We start from the raw sequence: 12,564 nt of genomic DNA on the forward strand, positions 1-12,564 counted from the left end.
TGGATCCTGGAACAGAAAGAAGACACTAATAGAAAAACAGATGAAATTCAAATAAAATCTAGATAAAAGTAAAAGGGAGAAAAATGCATGAAAACTAGCTGCAAACAGCAACAAGAAGTGAAGGACTCCTAATATCTTATTTGGATTTCCCTTTTATTGAAAAATTAAATATTTTTACTTTTTTTGCATAGTAAATTATGATCTGTGTGCAAGACATGTTATGTCTCTTGTTTACCACTCATTTATTAAATGAATGGATTCATTAACAAAGGAATACTCCTAAGATCTTTAGAGAATATGGTTATGGAATGTTGCTTCTGTTGTGTGTATGCATTGTGTATATCACTTACTGCCCAGGAATAGTGGGATTCTTTCCATTAACATAGGAGTACTGATGGCACTGTAGGATAAGCACTGGGTGGCTGGCTGACTTCAAGGTAGGCAGTTCAAACTCACCAGTTGCTGCATGGAAGAAAGATGAAGCTTTCTGCTCCCCTAAGATTTACAGCCTCAGAAACATTAAACAAGAGTCACTATAAGTCAGAATCAACTTGGTGGTAGTAGGGTTCATTATGGGGTTTTTTTCTTTAACACTTTGTGAATGAAGCAATTGCCCTGAAGTTATTTATTGATGGAGAAACATATCCTCACATTGCTAGAACTGTAAACACTTGTTTGAGTTGTGAGCTTGGAGAGTTATGTTGGAAAATTTAATTTTCTAAGCTATTGAACAATTTTTAAAAACACGTTTGGAAAATTTATATGCAATTTAACAGATTAGTTTCCTGGGCCAAAGAAGTTCTGGTGTTGAAACTGAAAATTTACATAACCAACAACTGAGAAGCAAAAATCCTTAGCAAGTTTATTATACAACAGTTCTTGCTATTAAAAAATAAAAGGTTTGCATGAGAACTTTTGAAATATCTTCCTATAATATGTCCTTGGGAACATAATTCCTAAAAATACTGATCAGCGTGATCACAAATAGTGTTTCTGGGTGTTTTAAGTAGATGAGCCAAGCATGCCATTCAGGATGATTCTGCTTGTTGATGAATATAAATGGTCTGGAACATTCTGCCTGTCTAAAGTCCTAGACGCCCGTCTACTAACAAAGGTTCCCTCTTTAGCCTGGGCTGTTGTGAGGAAAATGATAATAGCATGTATCTCCCAATCCTCACCATTGATTTGAGTATTCATCTAGTCATCTAATTACAGACAAGTAAACTATGTACAACATCTGAAAGTTACAAATTGTTTTAGCAATTATCCAGTTAAAATTGCTTTCAAACATTTTTGGAGCAACTATATCCTCAAATAAATCTTAATTGGAACCCAATATGTTAAACAAATAGTAAATAAGCTGCTGGTCCAAATGTGTGCATGTGTGTTTGTACACATGTGTGAGAGACAGAATATGAGTGAATGTCATCTTGGACATCCATGCCCATGCTTTCTCTGGCATCTCCAATGGAATATTAATGGCTTTTCAGAGAAAACTTTAGAAAGGACTTAATTTAAACTGAGGGCCACATCAACATTAGTTGCCAGCACCAGTCTGTAATCTGAGCACCATGTTTTAAATGTGTGGAGAATTCATCATGCACATTAATCAAGAAAAGTCTAACCAGAAAAGTTTTCTTCTGATTAGGATGATCATCCCAGATGAGTACACATGGAGATGAATGCGAAAGGTAAGATCCAGTCTGCCTTACCTTGAAAGACTTAACTGTTTGTTTGCAACTTTCTGATGCAAATGCCAAAAGAACCAGTGAAGCCTTAAGCTACATTAACAGAATTTAAATAATACCTCCAATGTATATGGTACCCAGCTTTAACCAACACAATATTTTACATGATCCTCTGATCCTCCCAACTACAAAGAGTCACAGGATGTTTCCCATTGTTCTAGAAAAAAAAAAAATGGAGGCTCTGAAAGGTTAATTTATCTGACCTACCCAATGTCACAAAGCTGGTATATAGTAAAAGATCTTAGGACCCAGTCCAAGTCCACCCAGTACTCTTCATTCTTCATCATTGCATTACTACACCAAATGGAGGAGTATAGTAAGCTTTGGACAATACTATACATTAAAAAAAGATTATTGACAACTTTTGCTGAAGGAAAAATAAAGATGGCAAAGAAACTGATGCCCTATCCTGTGAAAATAGTTTAAGACTAGAGCCTTGCTACTCAGTGTGGCTTTCGGATCACGTGGGAGTTTAGAAATACAGACTCCCATACTGTCTTAAGGACTCTGGTGCGTAGTGGTTATAAATCAGGCTGGGAGCTGCAAGGTCAGCAGTTTGAAACTACCAGCTGTTCTGCGGGAGAAAGATGAGGCTTTCTGCTCCCGTAAAGATTTACAGCCTTGGAAACCCTGTATAGGGTCACTATGAGTCAGAACTGACTCCACGGCACATAACAACAACAGCATACTGTCTTAATCAGAACCTGTATTTTGATAAACTCTCCAGATTTGCATAAATATTAATGTTTGGGATGCATAGTGGAGATTTTTTTCTGCCAAAATTTATAACATCATTCATGGGTGGTCTGAAATTATAACTTAAAAATTAGCCTGCCTGTCTTTTGAATCTTGGTTTTCCTTGCATTATATTATAAAATAGACACTGGAGAGGGAGAGAAAGGAACAGCCAGAAACATCACCATAGAAAGATTGTAAGTCCGTCTTATGCCTATAACTGATTGGAATACCTAAAATGGGGTTAAAACGTGCCCAGTGAAGGAGGCTTCCTTTGGAGTCTCTGCATTACATAAGACTATAGGTGGAAGCCTGAACCAGATCTTCAGAGATGGGAAATTTCCTCTTGAAAGGACTAGCAGACCAGCCTAGAGTGGCTAGAAGAACAGAAGATACTTCTTAAAAGAAAGACCTACAGGAAAACCACAAAACCATATAGGAAGACCGACTGTTACTACAACAACAAGCAAGTTGCTTGCCCAGGAAACATCAAGGCAAGTGGTCAGGTCCCCTCAGTGCAAACCCCCATCCAAGACTAAGACTCAAAGGGAATACACGCTCTGAGTGGTGACCATGCTCATCACCCACCGATAAGGGGAAGTGAGGGAAAAACAGCAATGAAATGACATGTGAAGCCCTACAATGTTCAATAGACTCCTGTGAACCCAGGTGGAGACCTGGTTGGCCATCAGTGTGGCAAGAACTGGGGACTCTTGGGCCCAGAGTCAGTGACATAGCCACAGAGGACTAGAGTGGAGAGTGAAGTGTCCAGCTGATAACAGAGGGCATATGCACAAGAACACCCATACGTGCAGATAACACCCACTTGACCTGGCTTCAATGACTGGATGATCAGAGCTCAACCAGAAGAAGATAGAAGAGGAAAAAAAAAAAAAAAAGAGTAATCTGATGCAATTTGATGAATTTGACGTACACCTATGGATGCAATAGCTCAAAGGAGGAAACAAATCCTTACAGCAAGGATCATTTCTACCCCCTCCACACACAGAGTAGACAGGGATGGACAACTTTGACATTGGCTACCCAAAATAGGGGTGGAGGGCTACAAAGGCAAGAAGTGACTGGCTTACAAGCTTTCAAGAGGGAACCTAGATCCAGAGGGCCTGGAGGAAGGTAGAATCTCTAGTGAGTAGTATCCAATCTGTCTAGGCGGGGCTGATGAAATGAAATGCAGATAGGTCTCTTGTGATACAATAGTGAGTAATTGCTATCAGGACTGATTGTGAGGGTTGGAAATGTAAAGGTAGATGTTTTATAGCAAGGAGGGGAGTGATTAACTTTCCAGTCTAGGAGCAGAGGGCCCTGGGACCATCAATGGAGAAGAACGGAGAGCCGAACCCTACCCAAAGAAGCAGTGATGCCTGAGATGAAGGCAGAGACGAGGACACGGAGAGATGGAGCAGCTGGGGACTTTAGATCCAGAGAGGGAGAGGGGCTATGTGCTGACGACTGGGGGGCAGGCTTGTAGTGTATACCCTTTGGTTGGTTGATGATGCATGGAGGGGATTGTAACCATGGCAATGAAACGATATTCGATAGAATTAATGTAAAACTTATGTTCTCCCGTGTAAACTATCATATAATTCACAATAAAACATTAAAAAACAACAACAACCATACAAAACAAGTTTGTAAAACCATTAAAAAAATATAAGCCTGCTATATTTAGTCAAGTTGCCTTGACAGGACCAGACCAAATGATTCTGTGTATCTTAAATGGCCCTCAAGCCAGACATTCTCTACTCTAAATTTAGAGTAACAATGAATGAGGCCTTGGAACATCTCAGGATCATTTTGTGATTTTTTAAGTTTATTACATAGACAAGAAAAGACTGAACTTGATACATGCCACAATGTGAATGAACTTGGAAAACATGCAGAGTGAAATAAGTTACAAACAGACAAATATCATCCAATTCAATTTACAAGGAACACTTGGAATGCACAAGTATATAGAGATCAAGGCTTATTAGTGGATACCAGGGGCAAGTGAGAGAGAGAGGGAAAGGAAGACAATGGTTTTGGGTCACTGAGCTCCTACTAAAGGTGATGAAAAAATTGGAAATGGATAAGGGTGATGGTTGAACAAAAAGATACACATATTACTAAACATGAACTGTACATGTGAAGAATGTTGAAATGCCAATGATTTTGTTGAATATATATTTACTAATGAGCCCTGGTAGCATAGTGGATTATGAGTTGGGTTGAAAGCCACAAGATCAGCAGTTTGAATCTACCAGCTGCTCCACTGGAGAAAGATGGGGCTTTCTGCTCCCATACAGATCCACAGCCTCAGAAACCCTATACAGGATTGCTATGAGTTGGACCCCACTCTATGATGCATAACCACCAAACCACCATATTATTTACTACAATAAAACATTTTTAAAAGATTAAGCATGTTTCTTGTTACTCAGAAAGCCAAAGGTAGACCACGTGAAAGAAATCACAAGAATGTAGATTAAAAGAGAGACAATTTTATCATAAAATCTCCAAAAATCAGAAAAGGCTGTCTCAGAAAAGAGTGTGCTTTCCATCATATGGGGTGTTCAAGTGGGTCTGGGTGAACATTGTTAGGATTTTACAAAGAAAATACAAAAATTCAATGTGCATTTAGAAAAGTCTCAAAAAATCGTTATAGAGCCTAATTAAGCATCAGAACTAGTGTAAGTCACTGGAGGTCCTGAGTAAATAAGATATTGTCCCTCCTTTCAAGAGGTTCATGGTTTATTGGGAAAACATAAAAATTAATAAAATATTACACACCATTGTTGCATGGAGTCGGTTCTGACTCATAGCGACCCTGTACAGGGTTTCCGAGCCTGTAAATCTTGACGGGAGCAGAAAGCCTCACCTTTCTCCCGCAGAACAGCTGGTAGTTTCGAACTGCTGACTTTTCAGTTCACAGCCTGATTCGTAACCACTACGCTACCAGAGCTCCTTTATACACCTACACCTCATAAATCAACATTTCATTCACAACAATAGTAAAAAATTTGCTATCTGACTTTCGTGCATTAAACAACATACATCTGACACTGAAGTGGGACACCAGTAACACAGTTGTAATGGTTACATTTATGTGTCCACTGGACCATGATTCCCAGTGGTTTGTTTGGCAGTCTCCTGTAATGATGAAATTTGGCAGTTGTGTAATGATGTAATTTGACAGCTATGTAGTGATGTAATTTGGCAGTTACATAATAATGTAGTCATCCTCTATTTTGTAATCTCATGTGGTCAGCCTCCATTGTCACATAATGCTGATTTTCTAATAATAACCTGGTCTTTGGAACCTAACTATGGGTGTATGATGAAAAATGAAAGAGAAGCTATTGGATGTGGTAGGAGTGAAGAAATCTTGGTTATGGCAAAAATTACAAAGAAGAGATGAATAAAATAATTACTAATAAAGAAGAGTCCTAGCATGGCACTGTAGGATAAGTACCAGACTGCTAATCCACCAGCAGCTCCTCAGAAACACTATACAGTGTCCAAACTGATTCAATGACACTTGACAACAACTGTCAGAACATTACTGAATCCAGAGAATAAGTACCATTGTACTGAGGTAAATGATGCTACCAGCCAAATAAGTTTTGGCTGAGTGAGAAGCTGAAGGAAGCAGGACTTCCATTGCTGATAAATGTCATTGTTGGTTCTGACTCATGGTGTATTTGTATAGGGTTTCTGAGGAACAGCTGGTGGGTTAGAACTGCTGACCTTATGGTTAGCATTCCCGTGCTTATCCTACAGCACCACACCATGATTCCCATAATTAACAACTCCTTGTGTTATTGTTAAGCCATCAAGTCTGTTCCAATCCTTAATGACCTTGTTTCCAAGGAATGGTTGGTGAGTTTGAAATTGCTGACCTTGAGATTGAAATTTACCTTGCAGTTGATTGGTTATTTTACAGCGCCACACCAGGATGCCATTAAGAGGTCAGAATCCCACATTATACAAAGGAAGGTAGAAGAGAACAGAGTGGGTGGCGGGGAAAGGCAGGGATGAGCTGCATTTATTCTTTCATTCAGGTTTTCATTCTTTAAACCACTGCTTTGTCAAGCAATATTCTATTTGCTAGTGATTTACATAAGTATTAGACATGGTCTTTTTGCTCAAGGAGTTCATGCTTCTTTGAGAGAAACAGACAAAACCACAAATAAAAACCACAGTACCCCTAAGGTAAATGTGATAGACGCAGGCAGGCACAAAGTGTGAAGGTAGAGTTTAGGGGAGGAAAGGAAGGTAGAGGGGATCAGAAACGTCCACCAAAAACACAACAAAAATAAAACACAGTGGGCCTAGGGAAGTGCGGTGGCTTTGCAGGATAAGCACTGGACTACAAACCACAAGGTTCCTCAAGGGGAGAAAGTTAGATTTTCTGCTGCCACAAAGATTTACAGCCTCAAAAACACTATACAGGATCACCATGAGTCCAAACCAACTCAATGGCACACAACAACAACTGGACATTGACGGTGAGAACATCACCAAAGACTTACCATTGAATGAGGTTTTGATGGATTAAATATAGTTGTGAGGGCAAGTCTAAATTGCTGAACTGGAACTTTGCTTATGAATGAAGCTGCCCCAAATTCCAAACAAAAGGAAGGATTCTTCATATCAAGGATCAAGCTTGCCTCCTCAGTACACTGGGTTAGTAGGGATGGGCAACTTAGACTTCAGCTATCAATTTTGGGGGACTATAAAAGCACAAAGTATCTGGCTTATAAGCTTTCATGAGGGTACTTACTGTCAGAACAATGGGAATAAGACAGAAACCCTACTGAATAGTTTTCCTCTTGTCGAAATGGGTCCGGTGATGAGGGAGATAGGATTTTATGATTCAATTGTGAGTAACTGTTATTAGGTCTAATGGTGATAGTCACAACTGTAAATGTAGAAGAGGTATACCTTAAAGGGTGGAGCAGTTAATCTGTCATTTCAAGAACAAAGGACCCTAGGACCATCAAGAGGGAAGAGCATGAGAGGAATAAGGGATCCTAACCAGAAAATCAGTGACAACAGATGGTGGCAGAGGTGATGGCAGAGAGAGAGACAGAGCAGCAGATGACTATAAGCCCATGGACTGAGAAAAGAAGTGGGCCTGTGGGCAGGAGGCTGCCTGCTAAGTGTGCCCTTTGAACATTTGAACAAATACATATTTTCAATGTGGTATCTGTACATAAAAAAAATTAATAGAGGTAAATACTGTTAGCTGATGGTGCATGGAGGGGATAGCAATCATTGTAATGATTTGCTGAATGTAAAACGGATGAGCTGCCCTGTAAACCTTCACTCAATTCACAACAAAAGCTTAATATATATATACGCATCTCTGGTAGAGTAGTGGTTATGAATCGGGCTGCGAGCCGCAAGGTCAGCAGTTCGAAACTACCAGCTGTTCTGCAGGAGAAAGATGAGGTGTTCTGCTCCTGTAAAGATTTATAGCCTTGGAAACCTTGTACAAGGTTGCTATGAGTCGGAACCGACTCCATGGCAAACAACAACATATATATATATATATATATACATAGTTCTGAGTGGTTGGAAACAGGCGTATTGACCTGTGGTTTTGGAAGGATAAGATGTGGTGAGAACAAGCAGGTCAGTCTGAGGAGGTGGGGGAATTCCTTAGGGAGGAGAATGATGTGATTAGATTTGTGTCTAATAGAGTGTGTGTGCATGCCTGCACTCCACATGTGTACATGTTTGTTTGTGTAGAAGTGTGGCTGGGGAGGCAATGTTGCATCAACAATGAGAACATGACTCTTTAGAGGTCGAACTGACATGACAGGTCACTGTTTTGGATTAGTAATTTAGGGGTTCAAATGTGGCTCAGATATCTGTAGGGTGCTTAGAAGGACCAGAAAATGAAGGCAGTGGACAAAGCTATCAAGGCTGAAAGAAGTCCAATGCCTGGGGTTGCTGCCCAATCTCAGTGATGTGCATAGTGAATGGCTGAAATTGGTTAGTAAGCTTGGCCATGTGGACGGACCTTGCCATTTATCTGTTTGGGATCCCTACAGCAATGCTTAGAGATTGATTCCTTACTCACTTCCATAAAAACCTGGGATCCAAGAATAGACTTTAGGAAGTCTGTGAATTCCCTAAGTTTATAATAAATGTTGAGGTCCTGGTGTGGTGCTATAGAATAAGCACTGGACTGCTAACCGCAAGGTCAGCGGTTCAAACTCACCAGCCACTCCTCAGAAACTACAGAGTCACTGAGTTGGAACTGACTTTCCAGCACTTAATAACAACAACATACTAAATGCTATGAGTCTGGATATGTGCACAGTCCTCCCCACTTCGTCCTGTACCCATAGAAGAGGATCGATCCATAGCTGTGACCATATTCTCACACTGGACCCCCAGCATCAAAGAGTGTTGCTGAGTGGCTGTTGAATGCATAGTGTCTAAAAGTTGTGGATGGAATGTTTCACAGGATCGGCTCTGTGAAAGGTGTGGTTGAAATTTACTTGAGGGCAGTTTGAGCCTCCCCAAATCCCTGAGGAAGCAATGAGACTAAGCAGAGGAAGCTTAAAAACTCAAGTTAGCCTGCAGACCATGCTGATTCCTTTGCTGAGGATATGCCTGTGGGAACACAACAGATCGAGGGAAAGTTAAGGATGGGGAGACCGTGGATGTTTGAGAAAGTTCAGGAACCAGAGGCAAGTCAGTCTTCACTCTGTCTGAGGAATGTTGGATGATGTGAATGAAGCATCCACGACTAGCATAATTGGGCTTTGCCCAGTCTTTCCTGGTGCTTGTCACAGGCTTTCCCGCGGCAGGCTTTATCCCTCAGTAGGTTTTCTTAGTCCTTTGTTTAAGAAACCCTGATAAAGTAGTTATTAAGCCCTCAGCTGCTAACGGAAAGGTCGGAGGTTCAGACCCCTCCATGGCTCTGTGGTAGAAAAGAGTGCCATAAATATAATAGCCTAGGAAACCCTATGGAAGAGTTCTACTCTGTCATATAGGGTGGCTATGGGTCAGAATCCACTCAATGACATATAACAACAGCAGTATTGTGGTTAAAAATGCAAGTCCTGGAGTCAATGGTTCTAGGGTCATATTTCAGCCCTACCATTTGCTAGCTATGTATCCTTGGGCAAGTCACTTAGCCTACATGCCTAAATTGGAGATAAAAATACCTACCTCAGGAGTTTTTGAGAATTACATGAGGGGATGTTTGTTGGCTGTGTTGGTTTTCTATTGCTGTTGTAAAGAAATTACTAGGAACTTATTGGTTTAACCAACAGGTTTATTATCTTCTGATTCTCAAGGTCAGAAGTCCTAAAATTAAGTGTCAGCAGAGCTGCATTCCTTCTGAAAGTTCTAAGGGGAGAATACGTTTCCTTGACTTTTCCAGTATCTAGAGCCCTTCTGCTTCCCTGGGTTTGTGGAACCTACCTTAGATCACTCTAGCCTTTGCCTCTGTCATCACATTTTCTACTCTGGTTCTGACTCCTCTGGTGTTTTGTTGTTGTTGATTGCCATCGAGTCAATTTCAACCCATAGTGACCCTGTATAAGGTTTCCAAGGAGCGGTTGGTGAGCTTGAACTGTTGACCTTGCAGTTCAAATGACTTTGCAGTCTGGTGCATTAACCCACAGCACCACACCAGGACTCCTTGACTATACCTGATATGGCTTTAAAATCCAACATCTTCATTCTCACCAAATGATTTGGGGGGGAGGGGAGAGGCATGCAAATTCAATGTACAGGATGCTGGGATTGGTTAGTTTTGCCATCCTGCTAGGTTCCAGAGAAGCCATCTCAGAAGCAGAAATAGCCGATCCCAAGACCACAAAGAAAGAAGGCATGGGTAGAGTATGAGATCTCTACCTAGAGACATGGTGACCGCAGAGGCAGGGTCAAAGGCATGGAGAGGCAGAGCTATTTTAGCGCTAGTGACATCAAGTAAAGCTGAGTGCCTACTGGCAGGAGGTTCGCTTGCAAAATGTACCCTTTAGGTACTTACAGGGTGGTTACAGGAACCTTATAACACTTGCCAGAGCAGGGAAGATGCCAAGGGGCCAGCTGAAGACAAGAGCAAGGCATGCTGGCAGTATGGCAGAAAAGAGGTGCTCCTGATTGGAAAACTGTTGCTGCATCCTGAGCTGTTTCTGATCCTGAATTGTACCCTGTTCACGTCCCTAATGAAGTACCCAGTAGAGAGTATTATGAATTCTGGATGGCGATTTTAATGCATTACTGAGCCCAGATGTGAATCAGAGAGTGTTGTAGGAGGGATGGCTGGTGTCTGAATAAGGCAAAGAAGGTTGTAGGGTGGAGGCATATCTAAACTCTGCTTCGTTAGGAATCTGCCTTTGGCTGGTTTTGAGTTTCATTCTCCTTTTCCCTTGTGAAGACAGAGTAAGTCAGACAAGGCCCCCACATGGTTTTTGCACCTGCCGTGGTGCTGTGGGTTAATGAGCCAGCTGCAAAGCCATTTGAACTGCAAGGTTGACAGTTCAAACTCACCAGCTGCTCCTTGGCAACCCTAGACAGGGTCACTATGGGTCAGAATCGATTCAACGGCACTCAACAACAACAACAATGACAACCTCTTAGGTGGAGTCCTGGTGTGGCTCTGTGGACTAATGTGTTACACTGCAAAGTCATTTGAACTGCAAGGTAGGTAGCTCAAGGTCACCAATTTCTCCTTGGAAACTTTATACAGTGTTGCTATGAGTCAGAATCAACTTGATGGCACTTAGCAACAAACCTCTTAGGTGTGGAGTCCTAGTGTGGAGCTGTGGGTTAATGCACTGGACTGCAAAGTTAGTTTGGACTGCAAGGTTGGGGATTCAAGCTCACTAGCCACTCCCTGAAAACCCTATACAAAGTCTCTATGACTCAGAACTGACTCAATGGCTCTTAACAACAACAAAAACACCTCTCAGGCGTAGTGCTGTAGGATCAGCACTAAACTCTGTACCACAGGGCCAGTGGCTCAAACCCACCAGCTGCTCCTCAGAAAGCCTATACAGGATCTATATGAATAGGAACCCATTCAGTGGTACTTAACGATAACCTCTTATAAGGCAGGGAAAAGATAGGCTCTCTGCGCCCATAAAGATTTACAACCTCAGAAACTCTATATAGGGTCACTAGGAGTCAGAACTGACTCAGCTGCACACAAACACCACCACCTCTTTTAAGAACCTTTCTGATTCTCTAGGGCACATCTAGATAATCTAGGATAAATGCTCTATCTTTAATCACATCTGCAAAATACTGCTTGCCATGTATGACAACATATTCACTGATGCCAGGAATAAGAGGGGGAAATTCTTGATAAGGTCTGTCTACCATATTTTCCTTCTTGGTTTCTGTTTATTTGTTTGATAGCTAACACTAAAATAACTTAAATGAGTTAGAGATAGGAAGGTCTATCTTAAATACGGCCCTGAACCTCAAGGTCAGTTTGAACTACAAGGTTGGTGGTTCAAACCCACCAATCACTCCTTGGAAACTCTATACAGGGTCGCTATGATTCAAAGCTGACTCGAAGTCACTTAACAACAACAACAAATCTTAAATACTAGAGTCCTGGTATGGCACTGTGAGATAAAGCACTGGACTGTAAGGTCAGCTTGAGCCACAAGGTTGCGGTTCAAACTCACCAGCCTCTTCTTGGAGACCCTATACAGGGTTTCTATGAGTTAGAACTGACTCAACGGCACTTAACAACAACAACATCTTAAATACTGGAGTCCTGGTGTGGCGCTATAGCATAAGCATTAAACTAGAAAATTGATTTGAACCAAAAGGTGGAGCTGACTTGACTGCACTTAACAACAACAACATCTTAAATACTTAAGGAGTCCTGGTAGCGTAGTGGATAACCAGCTGGGGTGATAACTACAAGGTCAGTGGTTCAAATCTACCAGTAGGTTCTCAGGTGAAAGATAAAGCTTTCTGCTCTCCTAAAGGTTTACAGCCTCTGAAACAGGCTCACTATGAGTCAGGATCAACTCGGTGGCATACAACCACCACCACTACCACCACCACCATCTTAAAAACCCACCAGCTGCTTCTCAGA

This window comes from Chrysochloris asiatica, unplaced genomic scaffold (genome assembly GCF_000296735.1).
Source record: "Chrysochloris asiatica unplaced genomic scaffold, ChrAsi1.0 scaffold00008, whole genome shotgun sequence".
Classification (NCBI taxonomy): domain Eukaryota; kingdom Metazoa; phylum Chordata; class Mammalia; order Afrosoricida; family Chrysochloridae; genus Chrysochloris; species Chrysochloris asiatica.